General features: G+C 40.8%; 1 pseudogene; it reads right to left on the bottom strand.

The window, feature by feature from the left end:
* Nucleotides 1–19,276: 19,276 nt before the first annotated feature.
* LOC102903932 (large ribosomal subunit protein eL6 pseudogene) lies at nucleotides 19,277–20,205 on the bottom strand (annotated as a pseudogene).
* Between the last annotated feature and the right edge of the window lie 2,570 nt (nucleotides 20,206–22,775).

Genomic DNA, 22,775 nt, shown 5'->3' with positions numbered 1-22,775 from the left:
TGGGAACAGTAGAACTTGGTGGCACGATTTTTGCATAAGCCCATTACTTGGAAGCAGTGGAGAAAGGTTCACGAGGCCACTAGTGGTGGCAAAAACAGTAATTTTCATTCGGGAATTCTCTAGAAAGCCTTGAGGGTTTGGCTTGGATCAGTAGTGATACTATCTTCATGGAACATTAACCATCACTGTCCTTTATCATCAACTCTTTCTAGATTAAGACATACCCCCTTGTTTCCATAGAATTTTCAAAATTCTCTTTATATACATATAAAAAAAGACATACAGAATATACACATCGTGTAGGAATATATATACATATCTGTATACAATATATAATATATGCATTATACATAATATATGATATGTAACATAATATGTTTATGTATACCCTTACCTCTCTCTTGCTTTTGTCCACTCCAAGACTTCAGTGTGTGTGTTTTGAAGAAGAAAACTAGAAGTTCAGCCTAAAGTTTGGTTTTCCTGCTGAGATTGTGTGTGTGTGTGTGTGTGTGTGTGTGTGTGTGTGTGTGTATGTGTGTGTGTGTGAAATAACAATTAATGAAAAAATCTATGGATTTAGAAGAGAGCAAGGAGATGTGTATAGGAGGGTTTGAAGGGGGAAAAGGGGAAAAGATCTAAAATATAGTCTCAAAAACAAAAGAAAAATGTAAAGAAAAAAACAGGGAAAGCTGAGACAAAATGAAATATTACCTCATGGAATACATACATGAGTTATAAGAATAAATACAGAAATGTTAAAAATAACTAGCAGTATCTGCTCTGAAATTATTCTATACTGTTTCAGTAAATATCAGCAGAGTCTTTAAAATACTTTTTATTGTATGAGTATTTTGCCTGCATGTATGTTTATGCACCACATTTCTGGTGCCCACAGAGGCCAGAAGAGGGTGCCAGATTCTCTGGAACTGGAATAACAGGTGGTTGTGAATCACCACGTGAGTGCTGAGAATTGAACCCAGGTCTTCTTGAAGAGCAGACAGTGCTCTTAACCACTTAGACAACTCTCTAGCCTTGCCCCCAATATGACTTTATATTCTTGAAAACTTGAAGACCATTTAGCAATGAAAAAAGTAATGAGCTACTTATAGATAACACAATACAGATGAACATCAGTAAAATTGTGGTGAGTTCGAGAAGCCACGTAGATAGAGCATATACAATGTAGATTCATTTGCATAAAAGGATAGCATCATAAAGAAAGCTACAGTGATAGATGCCACACCAACTCCAGTGTTATCCGTGTGACATGAACAATTATGTCAATAATAGCAGATGGGAGATACATGTCCCATGGGACTAAGCTCCCTGCAGGTCCCTGGCAGAGTGTCCATGTTATGCCTCCTTCTCGAAGGAGACGTGCTTCACGGATCATGAGCTCCCTGGGCTATGGGTTGTGTATAACTGCTTTTCTGATAATGTTCTAATTAATCTATGAAGCACAGCCAAAACTAATGAATGCTTGGGTTGTGAACTATGGAGGAAAGGGGAAGCTGGACATGGACCTTATTTAGATATAGCAGAATGAGCTATTCCTTAAAGACCTTAAGCCTCAAGCTGCTAGATAATAGAAAGTATAATAGTTCAGGCACTTCTAGGGAATGAACACTCTCACCCACTAGGAATCCTTTAGGAATCCCAACTAAAGTGATTTATGGCAGAAAATGTTATCTCATAGGAGGCAGATGGTAGGCCCCTCTGTTGAGGAAGTTCAGCATGGGAAACTTAAGGACTACAACAGAACCCCTTCCCCTTACAGGAGTAAAAGTACAAGAATCCATATTCCAGCAGGTAAAAAGGTTTTATATTAAAACAGATATGTGATAAAAGAACTGAAGAAAGACTTAGGGAGGATCTGCAGCATCCAAATTGGTTAAATGGGTCATGAGAACCAGAAAAGTAGAAGCGCATAATAAACTAGAGAGCAGCTGAGATAAAGATGAAGGACACAGCCGCAACCGCAAAGAAGCCTTCACAAGTCTAGGGACCGTACTAAGTTTAAAAAACACAGACTGCTCTTTGGGTCATAAAGTTCTTGTGAGTGAAGGGATATGTCTACTGCCGATTAATAATTGTGTGCTTGCTTTTTTTTAAAAAGATGATGTAATTGAATTATTGCCAAGCTCTTGTTGCTCCTTGTATGACTTGATAGTTTTCTTTTCTATATATAAACTACTGATTTGCAGAAGTAAAATTGCAGCAGATTCAAACCACTTCTGAGTGTGCTGTCTGTCTGTCATTCGCCGAATCCTTGCCTTCCTGACTACCCAAGCTCTGGTCCCCCATGGTCATGGTACCCCTGATGGGCCAGTCCATGGCAGATAGAGAGGATAGGATGGTTGCCTGGGACAAGAGCCTCCGGAGGAGTAGTAAGGGCCCAAGGGAATTTCTGAAAAGCAGGGAAACATTGGGCAATGGATGTGCTCGCTCTCTTGATTGTATTCTAATAATGGCTTACTGTGTGTGCTGGTCAGAACTTATCAAAATTGCATATGTTAAGCATGTATATAAATGCATTAACAACAACCAATAAAGTTGCTCAAAATAAAAGCTTGAGGACTTACTAGTTCAAAACAGTTAAGAAAATGTTGTGCAAGCTTTCATGGAGGAACGGCGACATAAAAACAAGTTCTTCGCTGTTATGCGTTCTCTTTCTTCCATTCTATTCTTGTCTTTAATTGAAACTAGTAAAGCAAACACATTATTGAAGCAACTCTAATTATTTTTTTTTTCTGGACTAGTCTCTAGCAAATTAAGAAAGGGAGCTGAGAAAGCCATTTCAGCCCTGAAATAACACCACAGGATCTATCCCCTGAGACAGTCTCAGCTACAGGAGTATAAGCTCTTCGATGGCATTCATCACGAGCAGTGAGGACATCTTCATGGTCACATTGAGATGAACCTTAGGAGAGAGATGTTCCTTCTTCTCACACTGCTGACACGTTTCTCTCTCACTTTCTCCTGGCTTTAATTAAATGTCACAGCTAAAAGATGTTACAGAAACAAATAACCGGGAAGGTTTCTCTTAACCCCATGCATCCTGTTGGGTCTTCTCTATAGAGGTTTTGTTGACCTCCTCTGCCGTGGTGATTCTCCATGACACTTAGTCTTGTTTACAACATGTAAATGAGTTCTTGAACCATGTTGCTTTCTGTTGCTTCTGTTTGACATGAAGGTCACTGAGATGCTCTTGACCATGTCTCTTTGCTTTGAAAATGCCTTTTCCATTTCCAGAGTTCATTTTCAGCATCTCTATGAACTCTAGAGGTTTATTGATATATTTTATCCACAAAGGACTTTGGGCTTGACAGTAACATGACAAATTTTCTCTCAAGCATTTCACTCCACTCTGGGCCTCAAGTACATCACGTGTTTGGCTTAAAGCTTTCCTGTGCAGTTGGAGGCTGATAGGCTCAGATACCTTTTTCTACATTTCCGTGAGGGGTAGTTTCCCTCAAGGTTGTTCTTCCTATGCAGGCCAAAAACTTTTGGGTATTAACCATCTTCAAGGAGGTCACTCAGTAAATGAGTGATGGGAGATGCTACGGGAACATCCCAGCTCTCCCTTGCCTCAGGTCAGGTAATTTTGAGGTTGTTACATATTTTCTGGGACTTTCCTGTGGATGCAAGTCCACTTATTCATTTTATAGCTGGTTTTCTTCCACAGCATATTTAAGCTGCAATTACTTCCATATATAACATTTGTACTTCCAGTTGCAGGAACTTTCTATAAACAACCAGCCTTCAATTGTCCTCATGGTCTGCTTCTCAAAATGTCCACTGGATACCAAGACTTTGCACTAGCATCCAAGGTAAGCTTGAGTCTATCAGCACATGATGTGATGCTTTTCATAGAGGCTGGTTTCACAGGGTTGAGAATCTGCTAGACCCCTCCCCCGACTAACACACATACCATCTACTGCTATTCACGTAAGTGTTGCAGGTTACCTTCTTACATCTCTTCTTTTCCGCAGTGTCTTTTCTGTTGAGCAGACAAATACCTTTTCTACTTCGCAGAAATATAGGAGAAAAAGCCCTTTTAGGAGACGTGATGAAACTAAAATTTCTTTAACCACTGGCCATGACACTGAGGGCAGTGTCTTTTGGCCTAGTACAAAATTCTCTATTATCTAAATTTTCCTTTTCTCATGACTTAGACCTTGGCAGAGAAAGGACAGGGATTGCAGGGAATACAAAACTAACCTCTTCTCCATGCATGGGTTTTCTGCAGCTTCAAGAAGTGGTCACTTGACTCCAAAGTGCAGACATAAACTGGTTAGCACCTAGGTTAGCAGAATAAAGGTCCCCCTATGCCAAAAAGTGTCTATGCCTTGATTCTTAGAACTTGTAAGAGGCCCTCTGTTGTGGATGGCAAAAAGAACTTAGATGATGTGATTCAAGTTCAGATGTTGAGAGAGGGGAGAATATTCTGGGTTACCCAGGTGAACCGAACAGGCAACCAATCGAAGAGGTCTGAATTTTGTCAGCAATAAGATGAGCAAGGAAATGGATGCTGTCCCAGAGCCACCAGACAGAACACAGCCCTGCTAACACCAAGATTCTATAACAGAGAACCAGGTTGCGTTCCTGACTTAGAGAGCTTTCATATATGTTTATTCTTATACCTCTTATTTTTATTGCTATTTATTATGGAAATAATACAAAATGAGTACAATGACCATTGGCAAGTTTCTTTGCATGCTTCAGAGTTTCCTGAAAGAAGTCAGTGAACCTTCTCAGTGGCTCACAGATGACAAATACTGCCAAAGCTCTCCCTGGGCTTCTGTCAGGCAGAGGACAAAGACAGAGCCTCAAGCACCTGATATGGATCTGGCGAGTCTATCCACATTGATGCCTTTAAAGGGATAACACCAAGACCCCATCCACACGTGTCTTATTATACATATATTTTTCTTTCACGTAAAAGTTTATCTATAAATGCTGTTTGTGCTTCCAGGTGGGTATTCAGGCAGAGACTCTGGAGAAATTCTCATCAATTAAAGCAGCACTTAGGTTTACTCTGTTATTGTGTTGTCCCTCACTGGACAGAAATACTGTCCTATAATATTAATAATTAGACTGTCCTGAATTTTCTTCTATAATTTCTTTTCTTTTTTATTACAGGGACACATTATTTACTTTTAACAAAATAAAATATAAGGATGAGAACACAAGGAATTGGGAGGTTCGAGCTGGAACAGGGACAGAGTGGGAGAGCAAGAAAAGAGATATCATGATAAATGAAGACCTCATGGAAATAGGAAGAGGCAGGGTGCTGGGGAAGTTCCCAGGATTCCACAAGGATGACCCCACCTTGGAGTAATGACAATGGTCAAAAGACTGCCTGGATTGGTCTACCCTGGTGACCAGATTAGTAAATACCCTAACTGTCATCATAGAGCCTTCATTCAGTTACTGATAGAAGAGGATGTAGAGATCCATGGCTGGGCAACAGGTCAAGCTGTGGGGAATCCAATCAATGAGAGAGAGGAGGGATTCTGTGGGCAGGTGACATAAAGATCATGATGGGAAATGTGCAGAGACGACAAGCCACACTAGTGGAAACCCATGAACTGTGGACCAATAGCTGTGGAGTCCCCATAGGACTGGACTAGGCCCTCTGGGTATGTGAGACAGTTGTTTAGCTTGAACTGTTTGGGGGACCCCCAGGCAGGGGGATTGGAATCTATCCCTGGTGTATGGGTGGGCTTTTTGGAGCCCAGTGCCTATGGTGTGACACCTTACACAGCCTTGGTGCAGGGGAGAGGGTCTTGGACCTGCCTCAGCTGAGTGTGCCAGGCTCTACTGACTCCCCATGGGAGACCTTGACTTTGGGGAGGTGGGAATGGAGGTAGGTTGGGGGAAAACTGGGGGGGAGTAGAAAGAGGGGGGATCTGTGGTTGGTATGTAAAGTGAATAGAAAATTTCTTAATAAAAATAAAAAATATAAGATAAAAGAAAAAAACATCACATAGAAGTTTGACAAGGCAAACCAACAGAAGTAACAGAGCCCCAAGAGAAAGCACAAGAATGAGAGACCCACTTGTTCATACTCACAGGTTGAGAATTGCTGATTCTGAGTGAGGTAACCCAGAGCCAGAAAGATAAATATGGTATGTATTCACTTATATGTGGATATTAGCCATTAAATAAATGATAACCAAGGCACAAGATAAATAGACCCAGAGAGGTTAGGTATAGAGGAAAGGACTGGGGGGGGGGGACACATGGATCTACCTGGGAGAGGGAAATAGAATAGATCTTCTGGGTGGATGGTGTGTGGGTGGATGGGAATAGGAGGATCAGGTAGAGTGGGAAAGGGGAGATAAGACTGAAAGAGGGAATGCAGGGAAAGACAACTAGAATTGAAGGGCATTTGAGGGGTGGTATGGAAACCTAGTGCAGTGGAAACTTTCTAAAGTATGTGAAGGCAATCCTAATGATGTCCACATATGAGCGAGATGGAGTCCCAACTGGTCATCTCTTGTCACCAAATGAAGCTTCCAGTACCAGGAGTGGGGTTACATCCAATTGAGTCTTTGGCCAAAGGGATTCTATGGAAATCCCTAAACAACACAGGTTGTTTCCAAGACAATAGGTTGCTTTCTACAAACACTACAAACTGACAGCAGGGCTCCATTGCTGAAGATAATACCCACACAACTCATTGAACATGGAGAGGTCAAGCTGGTACCTACATAGAACCTTCGCGCCCACCTCTAGTCTCTTGGTCATGGGAAGGTACTCTGCAGGCTACCAAAAGAGAAACATAAATGTGCTTTCTTCTATAATTCCAGACCTGTTATTTTCCAACTGTTAAAGCAGAGTGGAGAGGGCTGCTTCACCAATGGGTTGTCATCATCTGTGGTGCACCTGGTTCTTAGAATATGGAGTCATTAGAAACAGTCCTTGATTTGAACTTGACACAAAGGAGACCCAAGATGATCGTAAACTGTACAGAGCACCTGTTGGTCTGGAACAGGGATGATGAGGGTCAGTCACACTTTACTTGAGACCTTGCACTTCTATTTGAGCATATTATGTTTTAGAATTTAAAAAAAGGAAGGCTTGGTTTTGGTTTTATTTAAGGATATTCTGAAAAAAATTAATTTAGAGATGTGTAGGTGTCCTCATTATCTCAGGCACTGGAGGGCTTATTTTTAAATGATTTTTGCTTCTCTTAGGGATGGCAGTTTTTAAAGAAGCATCTGGTTCCTTCTGTTGTCTGAATCCTCTTTATTCTACTTTTATTATTTTTCATCTTCTTGATCATTTAATGGCAGAGAAAAGAGAGCTAAACATCTTCATGCAAATTGTAAATTTATCATTTTTTTCTGGTCTTCTGACAAATGAACTTATTTCAGAAATCATTTTATTAATATCATGTAAATTTAGTTTCTTGACTCTGCTTTTGTGAATAGAAAGCTTTACCAGTTTCTTAGTGACTCATTTTGTCATAAATAATGATTTTTCCTTAAACTCTGTTTTGTTAAATATTAATACATGTCCACCAATTTTCCTTCATTAGCTAAATTTTAGCTTATTTGAGACAGAGTCTTACTACATATCCCTGGCTGTCCTAGGACTCACAATGTAGACCAGGCTGTCCCAGAATCTTAGACTACCTCTGCCTCTGCTTATTTGAGACAGTCTCACTATGTAGCCCTGGCTATCCTAGGACTCACTATATAGACCAGGGTGTCCCAGAAGTCACAGTCTGCCTCTGCCTCCAGAGTACTTTGATTAAAGCAATGCACATACCATAACTTTTAGCTAGTATTTGCATAATATTTCATGATTTATTAAGTGTTTACAAATGTTATTTCTTGGACGTTTGAATGATTGAAGGCTACAATTAAATTTTTTTCTTTGACAATTTCATACATGTATATAGTATGTTCTGATCACGTCCCCATGCTGTCTTATTGTTCCCTTTCTCTAATAACTCCCCCTCATCCCAACAAACCTCTCTCTCACTTTCATGTTTTCTTTTTTGTTTTTGATTTGTGGCTCACTAAGTTTAACCAGTATCGCTCACACAAGTACGAATAGATAGCTACCCACTGGAGCATGGACGAGTCATTGGTGTCTACACCACTGAAGACAGTGGCTCCTCCTTCCCCAGCAGCCACTGTCTTATTAGGGTTTCTATTGCTGCAAAGAGACTCCATGACCATGGCAACTCTTACAAAGAAAACATTTAATTGTGGTGGCTTGTTTATAGTTCAGAGGTTCAGTCCATTATCATCATGGAGGGACATGGCAGGGTGAAGACAGACATGGTATTAGAGAGGTAGCTGCTGCATGTTGATATGTAGGCAACAGGAAGTAGACTGAGTGTCACACTAAGCTTGAGCACAGGAGACCTCAAAGCCCATCCTCATAGGGACATACTTTTCCCAACAAGGTCAAATCTACTCCAACAAAACCACACCTCCTAGTAGGGCCACTCATTTTGGGGGCCATGTTTCTTTAAACTACCACATTTCACTCTCTTGTCCCCAAAGGCTTATAGTCATATCATAAAGCAAAAATGCATTCAGTCCATTTACAAAAGTCCCCATAGTCTATCACACTCTCAACAATGTCTAAAAGTTCAAAGTCTTTCTGAGATTCATGCTGTCTCTTAATGGTAAATGCCTATAAAAGCAAAATTAAAAAAAAGATCACATACTTTCAGCATATAATGGCACAGGTCATTACCATTCAAAAATGTAGGGAAGGGAACATAGGAAATACTGAATCAAAGCAAGACTGAAAACCAGCTGAGCAAACTCCAAACTCTGTATCTCCATGTTTGATGTCAAAGCTCTCTTCAGATCTCCAACTCCTTTTAGCTCTATTGACTGCAATGTACTTGTCTCTTGGGCTGGTTCCACTCCCTGTTAGCAGCTTTCCTCAGCAGATATCCCATGGCTCTGGTATCTCCAACATCTTGGGGTCTCCAAGGCAATTCAGGCTTCAACTTTACAGCTTCACATAATAGTGTCTCTAAGCCTCCATTCAGGGACACCCTTGACACATGCCTAGCCTCAGTGGCTTTCTTTAGTGGCAGGGGTAGATTTTACAATCAGTTTCTTCTAACCTTGATTCTGGCTTCTATGCTATTGTTATTGATTCTTTGTTCAACATTACTTTTCAACATCCCACATTTACCATAACTAATTTTCTTCTTGCTTACCATTCTTTCTTGCATCTTTGAGCTCCTAGACCTCTGTTTTGTCTCCCTTTTAACTTTCTGTAGTTTTTTGAAAGAAATGTCTCCACATTGCTTGTCTTACTTCCTTTTCCCTCACTTTCATGGCTTATCAGCTCTGTGCTGACATTTGTCTTTCTCTTGGCATGTTGGAAACTTTATTACACAATCCTGTTCCTTTCACTGTTGCTGACAGAGGTGCTGGTGGTCATTTGCTTTTTTCTAGTTATTTCTAAGAGCTTTCTTAGGAGGCATGGGAAAAATGCAGTTTTACTAGGTTATCTCCACACATACATGTTTTTATTTACAATCTGAAAATGAATTCTTTCACTATTCTGGGAAGTTTTCAGTGGTTATTCGTTTGGTTGTAGTTTCTAACCATTTTTCCTCTGCATCTTGCTCGTTCTGTTTGACCTCTCACTGTGTATTACCGTACCTTCTCTCTGCCTGCACTCTTCTGCCCATCTCTGGGCCCTGGTTTCAGGTCAGTGTGCCTATTCCTGAGCTGTCATCTCTGATGTGTCAAATCTGCCATTTCTTCCATCCATTGAATTCCTAATTTTATATGACAGTTTCCTCACAGTTTCTTTATTGTTCTTTTGATAAAAAGTCATTGGCCAACTTTGAGTGTGTTCCAGTCCTTCATCATCCATTATAGCCATCCACTCATAAAACCCATTTATCATGTATTGTTTGTGGTAATGTCAGTATTCGTAATTCTTGCCTCTCTGTGATCTTATGTGATCGTTTTTCTCATTATCACTCACAGCACCATGCTTCTTATGTGTTTTGTGATAGTCATGTGATACATGACATTCTAGTCAGTGATGAACTACACACAATATGATAAGATTATAGTGAAGCAGAAACCTCACATTGCCTAGTGACATCACAGCCATTGAAATCTCATAGCACATGCATTATCCACATGTTCAGGAAGATGATGGTGTAACTACACCAACCTGCCAGTGTATAAAAGTATAGCAGTGAAATTATGTGCCACTCATAATACCCTATAAAGAAATAGGTGTACAAGCACGTGTCTGTAACTCCAGCTCTCAGGAGGCAGAAGCAGGTGGGTCTCTGTATATCTGAGGCCATTGTGGTCTACACTGTGAGTTCTAGAATAGCCAGAGCTACAGAGAGAAATCCTGTCTTGAAAAAAAAAACAAAAATTGGATATGTTACCCATTTGTATATTTACTATATTAATTTTATTGCTGTTTTAATGTATATTCCGGGTTATTAAAAAGTCTACTGTCAAGTAGTGAGCTGTATGCTTGCAGCAGCCTTGCAGGTTTACTACTTGTCTTGATTACATTTTAAAGCCACATCATATAATTGACTATTATATTCTAGGTCTTAGCAAAGACAGCCTAATGCTTTTACAACATGAAATTGTCTAATGGTGCGTTTCTCAGAATGAGTCTCATCATTAAGTGACCTGTGACTGTATTTGATTGTGAGCTTTATTTTCTTAGGCATCATCTCTGGAATGTTTTGACAGGCTTCCCAAAAGAATGTGCCTTTGTTTCTGCCAACTGTGGGAGTACTTCTAACTTTAGAACACTTTCATCTACAAGTCAAAGTTTGGCGTATTTCAGAACACATGGGTAAAGTAAATTATGTCCCTGATGTTTGATAGTGGTTATGATATTAGATTTTTAAGTAAGATTGTTGAAAATTTTGTCATTATTATTAAGATTCTTTCTGTTACCAAAACCAAGACAAGGAATGTGAGTGGATCAGTCTTTTATATGGTTCCCTTAGTCTACATGTGAGAGTATAAGCTGCAGCAGAGCTTAGCTTCATGTTTGATCTTTTATCAAGACCTCCTACTTAATGTTCAAGTTTTGTTTTCTATCTCCTGCTCTATATCTCACTAAAACTCTAAACTTTAGGTCTAATATTGTTTTTGTTTCCTTCATCTCTGGCTTTAAAAAATTTTACTATTTAAAGAATTCCCCAATATTTTTAACCAGCAGGTTTAAACAAATCTTTTTAATCTGCTATTGTGTGATGCATGTTTTATTGACTAGGGTTTATCCTAATGTCTTATATGGAAAAAAGGAAACACATTTCTGTCCTATTAACCTGTAGATGTAACCATCTTGTTAAATAAGAAACACAGAGCCAATGCAGAGATGAAAACCCAAGAGGTCAGAGCTAAGAGCTAAAAACCTTACCCTTCACTGCCACTGCTGTCCTCCTCAGCAAGAGACCTACATCCTGTGTGTTTGTCCTTTTTATTAACTTTCTATTCCACCTTCTCATTGGTTGTAAACCCAGCCACATGACCTCCTCATCACTGCCCATCTATACAGACCTCCAGGTCTTCTATGGTTGGTATTGAGATTAAAGGTGTGTGTCTTCATGCTGGCTGTATCCTTGAACACACAGAGATCTGCCTAGCTCTGCCTCCCAAGTGCTGGGATTAAAGGCATACACCACCACTGCCCAGCTTCTGCTATAGCTTGCTATTAGCTCTGACCCCCAGGCAACTTTATTTATTAACATACAAATAAAATCACATTTCAATACAAATAAAATATCACCATAAACCTCTGCTACCCTGTCTGGGACCTGGCACATTTTCCTTTTGGAGAACTGGCATGTAGTGCAGCTGGAGAACTCCAGGAGACTGTGTAGAAACTGTCTAAGTCACTACCAATGAAGGATGAGAAACTGAGGCTTTTAACAACCCGCTCCATGTTTGTCACTAGTTGTGGGCTGCTTCCGAAGACTCTGGTTCTGGCAGCTGTGGACAGGTCAGGGAGATTTTCTAGGCAGATAACGACTGAAATTTGCTTTCAGTGAGTGGAGGAGAAGGCTAAGGAGCCATGGAAGGGATGCTGACAACAATGAAGGATGATATTGAGTGGCTTGAAAAGTTGATGTGCAACTTCATCTTGGAAATCTTGGGTTGAGGTTTCTTGAGTTCAGAAATTCAGAGATACACAGAGGGAGGTAAATGTGTAAATCAAATGGAGCAGTCACCAACACCCCTAAAGCTCTGAGCAGGTGGCTGAGTGCTGCCATCATTTCATCCTACATTTCTAGGGGAGTAGAGAAGACATCAAGTCCTCTATCACAGGAGGCGAGTGACGAGGAGGAGAGAGCGGCATTGGGTCTGGTGCTCTGATTCAGGAGCTGTTGCAGAGCAAAGCTGGCAGTAGCTGGCTTTGGCCCTTTGGACTCTGCTTATAACAGCACTCTTATTGCATTGCCCTTTAAAGGTCAGGGTCTGCCGGAAAACATCTAGAGGTAGCCATGAGAAGCACTGAGGAGAATGCTTTCCTCTTCCCTAGGACATAATTAGACACAAATGTTAGGCAACCCTGTTTCAGCTGCTTGTCTCATCTCATAGGAGAACTTCTCTGTATAAAATCCACACGATGATGATGATGATAGTAATTGCCCTCTGATTTCAATAGTATCATTTAATTGGAGCCCTGTAGGCTAATTTTGGAGTTAAGTCAAAGGGTTTGCTTATAGAAGGCCAAATATAAGTGATATTCTAGAGATTAAAAGTCATATGATATGATACCATAGATTCTAGCATTATTATTGCCTAAGTGGTGTTGAATTTGCCCAGCCTTCTCAATAAAGAAATAACTATCTGAAGGAGCATCCTCGGGGGAAGCAGATTTCCTAGACCAGATGACAAGACAGTTTATTTGCTACTAAGTGTGATTTACCTAAACTTTGGCCCAAGTTACTACCTGTTCAAGGGTGTCAGTTTCCATGGCACCCAAGAGCCAAATGACAGAGGACCTTGTCTTCCATCATCACAGAAAGGCCTCATTCTTTGGCCCCATGCTTTTGCAACATTTGTGCTCCCTAGCTAAGCCTCTGATTTCCTAGTTATGGATGTTTCCAGTCTTCCTTGATCAGAAACTATGATGTAGTCATTAATTGTAAGTACATATCATTTTGTACTTGGGGAGATAAATTTGAGTGCTCTTTTTAGAATTAGAAAGTTCTCGGTAAACTGAAAGACAAGTGCACCTATAATTGAATCAATTTTGGCAAATTTTTCTCCACAGAGATTGTGCCTACTTTCTTTCACACCAGAAGTATGTGAGAGAACTCATTTCACCATGCTCTGCCTACTCTCCAATGCAATGTGTTACATAGCTTTCCAACCTTTTATATTTTAGTAAGAGAAAAACAGAAAAAGCAATTTTAATATATATTTCTATGGTAATATTTTATTTGTGCTGAAATGTGATTTTATTTGTATGTTAATAAATAAAGTTACTTGGGTGTCAGAGCTAATAGCAAGCTATAGCAGAAGTCTGGCAGTGGTAGCACATGCCCTTAATCTTAATCACATGACAGGCAGATCTCTGTGTGTTCAAGTACACCACCAGCATGGAGACACACACCTTTAATCTCAATACCAACCATAGAAAACCTGGAGGTCTGTATAGACAGACAGTGATGAGGAGGTCATGTTGTTGGGTTTACGACCAATGAGAAGGCAGAACAGAAAGTCAATAAAAAGACAGACGCACAGGAAGTAGGTCTCTTTCTCAGGGTAAGGATGGCAGTGGCAGCAGGTGATAAGAAGGCAGTTTTAGTCTCAGCTCTTAGCTACTGCTCTTACCGCTTGGGCTTTTAACTCTGCATTTGGCTCTCTGTTTCTTATTCAATAAGACCATTACATCTACACATTTCTTTCATTGTAAATAATGCTGAGGAAATTTCATGATATCTAAGAGTCATGAGTTGTGAGTGATTTTTGTTTCTTAGGCTGGTGTGTGTGTGTGTGTGTGTGTGTGTGTGTGTGTGTGTGTGTGTGTATCAGTATTCACAGAATTGTGTCTGGAGAAAACTGAAATTAATGTTTTAAGTAAGAGTTGTCCTAGTTGTTCAAGGTTTAAAAGTGAAGGTCATAGAATCTGTGGGTATAAAAGTGATCACTATGGGAAAAAATATATCAATACAATAATGCCGTGAATATCAAGGGAATAGAATGAAGAGATGACCTTGCAGAATGCCCATAACCAACAGAGAACTAATATCCAGAACATCATGTAAAGACCTAAACAAGTCACATTCTGAAAGAACAAGCAATCTAATCAATGGATGGGCACATGAACAGAGAAGACACTTCTCAAAAGAGAAGACACACGTGATCAATGAACACATAAAAACGATTAACATCTTTAATATACAGAAAACACAAATCCAAACCACGCCAAGACTAACCATACCAAGACTCTGTGTTACCCTAGTAAGAATGTCTGTGATCAGGAGAACAAACAAACAAACAAAGAAACAATAATGACCAGGATGTTGGATAGGAGGTACTACATAATATTAGCAAAGTAAATAAATGGTCACTACAGAAACTGCCACATGTTGCAACTATACCTCTTCTGGGCAGAAAGTATTCAGAAACCACAGAATAAAGACACCTGAAAGCCCATGTTTATTGCAATACTGTTTGCATGAGCTGTTATGACATCAGCCGAGATGCCCATCAACCAATGAATAAAGAAAATGTGATACAAGCAAATCACAGAATGTTATTCAATTATAAAGAATTGGGACTGAAAACATGGTTTAGCAGTTAAGAGTGCTTGCTGTGCACTTAAGTAAAAAGCCATGTGTGGCTGTTTGTTCTCCTTTAATCCAAGCACTGTGGAAGATGGAGGAAGGATGATCTCTGGGGCTCATAACTCTAGGTTCACTGAGAGATGTCATGTTCAGGAAGTAAAGAAATAAAGTTGAAAGTGACAGAGCAGGATGCTGACATCCTCCTTTAGTCTCTGTGCATTCTCATGAGTTGTGTGCATTTTAACACATGTGTGAGCATACACTGCACACATACTGCACACACATACAACACACAGAGAGAAACAAGATATATATAGAGATATGTGAGTATACCTTGGTCACATGCATATGTAATACACACACAGCATTTGCATCTATGTAAATAAGGGAGTGTGATAATAAGTATAGGCGGTGAAGCTAGATAGGAGACCAGGAGAGGTGAATCATGGGAGAGAGGGAGGGAGAAAAATCGTGAATGATATGAAATCAGATCTGATGCTACTTGGGGTGAGAAGGCACTAAGGGTGGAAAAGGCATGGGGAAAAGAGGGGAGAAAAGGAACAATAAAAGAAAAATTTATTTTAAAAATGCTATGATGAATTATAGCAATTTGTATGCAGATAAAAACAGTATCAATGTGCCTGTAGAAATGGGATTAGCAATCCCTGACCCCTACCACTCTGGAGAGCAGGCCCTGTACCTTACCAGGGCAGCCCAATAGAGCCAACCCTGTTAGCAGAGGTAGGAGTGAGCCAGCCCCCAAGTTGTGAGCATGGGAGAGATGCCCCCATTACCCATCTGTCTTGTGGCAGCATGGGTGGGGGACGGTTGTCCTTTTTTTTTTCTTTTTTACTTTTTTCTCTTAAATTTTGTTTTATTTGGAGAGGGGTGCAGGGGCAGAGGGTGGATGTGAAGGAATGGAGAAATTAATGGGATTAAGACACATGATATAAAAGACACAGAATTAAAAGAAAAAAGAAATGAGATTAGAAAGATACATATGAAAAGTTTACCATGGTTATTGTTGGACTACATGGCACCCACTTTATACATCTCTGTATTTTTGAACTAATGTAAATTATTAATTGCTAACTTAAAGAATGAAAAATAATTCATTTAAAAAATACATTCTGCCTCAGTGGCTGATAGTCAGAAGGAGAGTATTAGATTACACATTAAGAGATCTATTTCTCAGTATCTATCTATCTATCTATCTATCTATCTATCTGTCTGTCTGTCTGTCTGTCTGTCTGTCTGTCTATCTATCTATCTATCTATCTATCTATCTATCTATCTATCTATCTATCTATCTATCTTTCTATCTATCCATCATCTTTGTGCCAGCCAGTATATCTATCATCTATCTAGCTACATACCTATTTTTAATCTTTCACTCTTCAACTTTTGATATTGTACATATTAATGGGAACACCATTTGTATTCATGACATGCACAATTGTATAATGTTTCAATTGTATCACACATCCCATCTCCTTGAATATTTATTTTTTTGTGTAAAATCTTTCTTCTAGCTTTTTAAAATGTACAGTACATTACTGCTTTCTATGATTGCTCCCCTGATCCCAGAACTTCTTGCTCCTGAGTACACCCTGAAGGAGGTCCAATTTTTAGTTCCAGATCTGCTGTTATTATGCTCCGAGACACTGGTGTTATTGTTCAGTTTTTCTGTGGTTTCTCTTTCATGGTTTATAAAATGGGAAAACTGGAAAAGTTTTTAAAAACATGCTTTCAGCTTTAAAATCTTTCTTATATGTTGAGGTGAGAGTCTTCCAAACTGGTGCTGATTATTTGCAGACAAGTACTTATGTACTGAATGGTTGAATGTCAGATCAAGGGGCTCTGTGTGTCTGTTGTTCCTCATGTAAATGCATTGTCTGTGAACTGTATTGGTGTGCCAGGCAAAGCAAAAGTCTTCACGCAGAGTAATTATCTCTTCAAGGTTTATTGGGAGAGGTTACCTTGGTAACAAGAAATCAAACCTACCCACTTCATCTTAGGGGTCAGAACAAGGTTCTCCATGTAATCTTCATTTCTGTTCTCCAGGAACAAGCTGTGAAGAGAGCTCAGTGAGAATATTCAAGTATCAGTAGCGAGTAGCTTTTCATCTATAGACAGTGATTCAGATTGTTTTCTTGTCATTTTATACAGGCAGGTTTGCTCCTAGAGTGAAGGACAGTGATGGAGGCAGCAGTTATCATTACTTCTTTAGCGTGTCTCTCTCTCCACAGAGGAGGTGACAGGCACCATCCATTGATTGGTTATTATGTGGGAGCACAGTGCTGCTGGTGAGCAGACCACATCTCTAGCTTTTTGCAGCAACCCAGTGTTTCGGGTTTCTTTGCTTTGTAATAAATACTCCAACCTTGTGAGCCTCAGCCATTTATTCACTTTACGATTCGGTGGGTTAGCATTTTGGGACAGACTCAGCCCAAAGTATGCTCTGGTTTCAGTCGGGCTGGTTCATGTGTCAAGAACAGCCTTATCTGGAATAGGTCATTCCTTCCCTGTAGTCTCTCATTATCTATCTATCAGTCTAATGAGTACTCACATGACAATTACAGAGTACCCAAGAGATGATCTTCCAATATGTAAGTATTTTGTCTGCATCATTCTTGCTAATGCTTCCCTAGATGACGGCTAAAGACAGGGGTGGTAGAGAGCAAGCGATGTGGAGGGAGGGAGGGAGGGAGGGAGGGAGGGAGGGAGAGAGAGAGAGAGAGAGAGAGAGAGAGAGAGAGAGAGAGAGAGAGAGAGAGAGAAACACTTTTGGAGTCATCTGACATAGGTGACATTTCTCCTGAAGGGATTGGTCACTTGGTCCAGGCAATTTCATTTTCTGAAGTTTACTAGTTTGCAGGGCACAGTATTTTGTCAGTGCTAGATCTTTAGTACCTTGGACAGCTCTGACGCAAGCAAGTAGGGAGAAGAACCTTACTTAAGGCACTGGAATTTCCTTCTCCACTTCCGCATTTCTGATCACACTTCCAGGAGCCTCAGACTTACAGTGTAGAGAGAGATAGGTGGTACGATGTTACCGACAAGGAAATGCCATGGTTAGGACTTCCCCATCTAGATCTTTTTGTGCCAGCACTTGCTTCAAGGAATATTCCAGCTGTGAAGACACCATCCCATGCACTCTTCCCCCTTCACAGTAGGTTAGCTCTTAAATCACTGCAAAACCACACAGAAACTTGATCTACTTTTTCTTCCAAACTAGGAACACACAGTGTTCCCCATACAGCCTCCTACACACTTCACCGAACTGTCAAGGGAACCAGTGTGCTGGAAACTGCTTCAAGAAGGGGTGAAGTCTGGGACACGACTGTAGTTTGAATCTCCTTGTCTTTGCTTTGGACTTTAAGCCCACAAGACTCTTCAGGCTCAAGACTGTATCTGGCAACATCTGCCTGGAGGGCCAAGCCAGAGGTGAATTAATAAGAGGAATGTTATCAGTGAGACACTTGCAGGCAGCTGCTGAATAGTTCTTAATCAACAATCTAGTCAAGCCTTCTCAGGGCTAGGGGAAAACAAAGAGGCAGGCTGTGTGCAAACCACCAGGAGGTATCAAAGGCTTCATAAATTCAGCCAACTGGAAATTAACTTCAAATAACAGCACAATTTTATATTGCCAATGGGCCTACCTGAAAAACACTGCACCCCATTGACCCATAATATGATTGTTTATTTCCTCTGTTGATGGGATTCACAGATAAACAAATACAGCAATTGCAGCCACCTCCTGATTAGCTCTGTGTTCGAGATAGGGGATGGGGTGAGCTGAGAGGACCTGCTCTTCCAAACTGACCATCTTCCAAGAATTCTGCCAGAATTGTCTGAGGAAGCACAGACCATCTCAGGCTCCTGGGATCTGGCTGACTCGGAGTACCGGAGCTGGAGGTGATCCACAGGCATCCTTTCACAGCCTACTTATTCACTTTATAAACGCAGAAACAGATTTGGAAATGGAGTGAGGCCACTGAAGTTACTTTATTTGCTGATGTTGCTTCATTTGACTGTCTTTACTGAGCCTAGTTAACAAGAAAGAATATCAGGTCCACTGAGTCAACAAGTAATTACCGAGTACCCACACCATACCAAGAACATATAGAGATGAGGGAAAGTCTCAGGATGCCTGAATCATGGGCTCCCACCACTAGAGCACTGCCACACACATAGTAACTTCTAACTTCCCCTCATGCCATTTTCACCCACCATTGTCCCTCTTCTCCTATTATCCATCCTTGGCTTTACCATTTGACTATGCCATCACACCCCATGGCTTGTGTGTGTCTAGCCTTTCTCCTTCCAGTATTGTTTCAAGGGGTCCTCATACAAGCTACTGCCCAAAGGACCTTCCTATAAACATTGTGGAATCTTGACCTACCCTTGGTTAGAAAGCTCTGATAGCTACTTAGATCCAAACTCCTGCTTACCATTTGACCTTCTCCTCACTGTGGACTACTTGTCTTTTTTTTTTTTAAACGCATGAAGTTGTTTAATTAGGTTGTTAGCAGTTTAGAAAACCAGTTTGTGAGGATACATCCCGTTTGTCAGAGAGAACTGAGATCGCAGGTAGCCTTGGAGCTGAGGGACAGCTTTGATGTTTGATAAAATCTGCGAGTCCACAGCTTTCTGATCAGCCTTTTGCTGCTCTGTAATCTCATATTTCTCCTTCTCGGTGTCGAAGATCTCCCCCTCCTGGTGTCTGGGCTTGCGCAGCTGCTTCTTTTTGAAGTAAGCGTCGATCAGGTGTTTGGGGATTTTAACCTTGCTGATGTCAACTTTTGTAGAGGTGGCGATTACAAATTTCTGGTGTGTTCTTCGCAGAGGAACTCTGTTGAAGGCAAGAGGTCTAGTCACAAGTAGCAAGCCGCTGGCCAGCTGCTTCAGGAAAACCACTCTCTTGCCCCTGTGGTGCCCAGTGAGGATAATCAGGACTGCCCCAGGAGTGATGCTGGCCCGAAGCCTTCTCACGTGCTGACTGAAGGGCTTTTTGCCATGGTTCAGCAGCTTCCGAGGCACATCTTCGGTAGGATAATACCTGGGCATTTTTGGAAGGTTTACCACCCGGTCACCGCCGTTCTTGTCACCACCAACCAGTTTTGTGACAGTAGCAAGGACCTTTTCCTTTTTCTTCTTTTCAACCTTGGTTTTTGCAGCTGAGTACTTTCTTTTGCACAAGTCCTTTCTGGAATACATAGCAGATCGGGAGTACCTGCCAATTCCTCTAACCAGGACAGGGTTCCGGCTGCAGTGGGACTTCCCCTTCTTGTTCTTTTTATTAGGGTCACCCTTTTTGGGGGCACCGTCACCAGCACCAGCGGCAGGGGCATCACCGCTAGTCTTCTTGGCCGCAGGTTTCTTCTCTTTTGTGTCAGGCTTTTTGCCCTTTTTACCCGCCATCTTGCAAGAAAGGAAAGAGTACTTGTCCATTCTTATGTCTCAGAGTTGAACTATAGTTTCCCCTGTTCCAAGGGTGAGGTCTGGGACAAGACTGCACTTTAGCCCTCTCTGCCTTTACTTTCCCGCGATTTTGTATTGATGTTTCTTTGGGTGAGAATCTTTTCCCCAATATTTGCCTGGCGAACTTCTCACCTTCTGTAAAGCCTTGGTCTAGAAGTCATGGTCAGTGAAGACTAAGAAGCCAAGCCCAAGATAGGGTGCAAATTTGGTAGGATGGGAGAGGCAGGGTAGGAAGTGACACGCAGCAGTCTTAGTTGATTTTAGGTTATTTACTTTGATGATTGATGAGTCTCTTGAGTCATCTGTGAGTACTCTTTTATTTGCTCTTTTCAAAGTTTATCAACACTCACCCCAGGCTCCCAAGGTATTAAAACTACAAAGCAATAACTCTGTCTATACATGTGCATACTTGCCTATGCATGCTCAAAGATTCACAGATTGATAACCCAGGTTCATTGAGTAGCTGAAAAATTTAAGACTAGTGTACAGCCATTTATAAGGGGCTTTCTCTGACAGTTATTGTCAATGGGTTCTTTAAAGGAATGTGCATCCCAGTCTCTCCAGGGTACCTATGTATATATGAAAGTGTAGGAAGGGAATTAAAATAAGTTCATGTGATGTACAAGTGAAAAACAGTCACGGTGCACTTATTTAGATGGATTTCTTGTTATCAATTCTTTTCAAGGGAAAGTTGGTGACACTAGGAAGTAATTTTTAAGGCACACAGCATATTCACAGCATAAGCAGAGCTGAACTGCTTTGGTAATTATCTTTTGCAATCATTGAGCTTTCTAGAAAAAAAACATACTTCTTTAACAATATATAACTATAAAGTAAATCAGCATGCATGTAAATTAAATGCTAACTAGATCTTATTATTGTTAGAGCTGGATTCTTCCCTGGTGCTCTCATTTCACAGAAAGAATACAGTTTGGCCAAACTCAACTGTATTTATTTGGGACATTTAAGGGAAAGGGCTCCCAGAAGACCCTGTAGCAAAGGCTGACTCTTCTTGTGCCACAAAAGACATGAACTAGAGGTTTATGCTGACTTTGGAGCTCACACATTAACTCTGGATTGCTATTTAGTGATGTATCAATACAAAGGATGCCTCCAGCTGACCAGTTGATAATGTGGAAGCTTTAGGGAATGTTGTGTCATCTCCTGAAAGTTTTAATAGGGACCGCATTCAGGAAAGAAATGACATCATTTTTCAAAGCCAACAAAAAATTGTGAGAAGGCTGTTCTTGTGGGTCATGTTCTCTAAGGTACAGAACCTGAGGAGAGAATTCACGTGCAAATATATATGAAATAATTTAATCTCCAAAGAAGACAGTGAGAGAAAGACTGAAGTCTGAACTAAGCAAGGGGGTTTGGCATCCACACTCTTGTACCACTGCCTAGGTATAGACTGAGACTTCTGTGGAAGAAGAAAGTCCAAGGAGCTCACTGCTCTCTGTATTTGCTGCCTATCTGCTCCATGCAGGTAGTATAGCTCCTGGAAGCCTAGAGTCTTCTGACCCCAGGCAAGATTCAGTCCATGAAAAACCAAGTACATGGAAACCTAAACCAGAGGCTCCCAAAATAGGTAAAATGGGGTTTAAATGTGTAATACGCTTGCACTCTGTAATGTTTCATTTTTTTTTGTGTGTGTGTGTTAATATGACTGGGTTATGGGTGCCCAGATATGGTCAAATAAAATTCTAGATGTTTCTGGGTTTTGTTTTGGATGAGCTTAACATTTAAAATATATGTTTTCAGTAAAGCATATGGCTTTATTAATGGTGCTCATTCATTCATTTGAAGGCTTATGACCCTTCCTCCCCCAAGTAAGAGAGAATTTTTTTTGGCTAGGGGCTTAAATAGAAACATGGGCTCCTTATGGACTTTGAATGAGTTAGTGTTCAGATGAGAGTGAAAACTTCAGCTCTCTGGAGTTCCCAGCTTGCTAACTCTCACTACAGCCACAATCAATGGCCCAATTACTTGTAATTGTTTTTCTCCTCTTCTCCACCTCTCTCCCTCCCTCTCTCTTTGGTGTGTGTGTGTGTGTGTGTGTGTGTGTGTGTGTGTGTGTGTGTGTGTGTGTGTACATGTTTGTGTGTGTTTGCATGTCCTTCTCAACTGCTCTTCACCATAGTTTTTGAGACAGGGTCCTTCCATGAACCTGGAGCTCACTGATTGCACTAGGTTTACTGGGTAATGAGCTCCAGGACTATGCCTGTCTTCATCTAATTCCATAGTGCTGGGGTGTTTTTGCTTGGGTACTGGGAACTCAAACTCAAGTCCTCATGCTGTGCAGTAATCACTGTAATGACTGAGCCATCCCCCCCCCCACACACACCTTAACCCTCAACTTGGCTCTAAAGGAATGGATCACTTTGTTCTAAAGATCCAGACACAATTATTTCTTACAGTGCCCAGATATTCTGTAATCTTTTGGATGCAAACTGCACTGTACAGTGTACTCCCTAGACAGACAGAATATGGGGACTAGAGTGAGATAACAAGG

This window comes from Peromyscus maniculatus, chromosome 4 (assembly GCF_049852395.1).
Source record: "Peromyscus maniculatus bairdii isolate BWxNUB_F1_BW_parent chromosome 4, HU_Pman_BW_mat_3.1, whole genome shotgun sequence".
In the NCBI taxonomy this organism is placed as follows: domain Eukaryota; kingdom Metazoa; phylum Chordata; class Mammalia; order Rodentia; family Cricetidae; genus Peromyscus; species Peromyscus maniculatus.
Note: the sequence above shows the minus strand (reverse complement) of the source record. Positions and strands in the feature narration are given on the sequence as shown.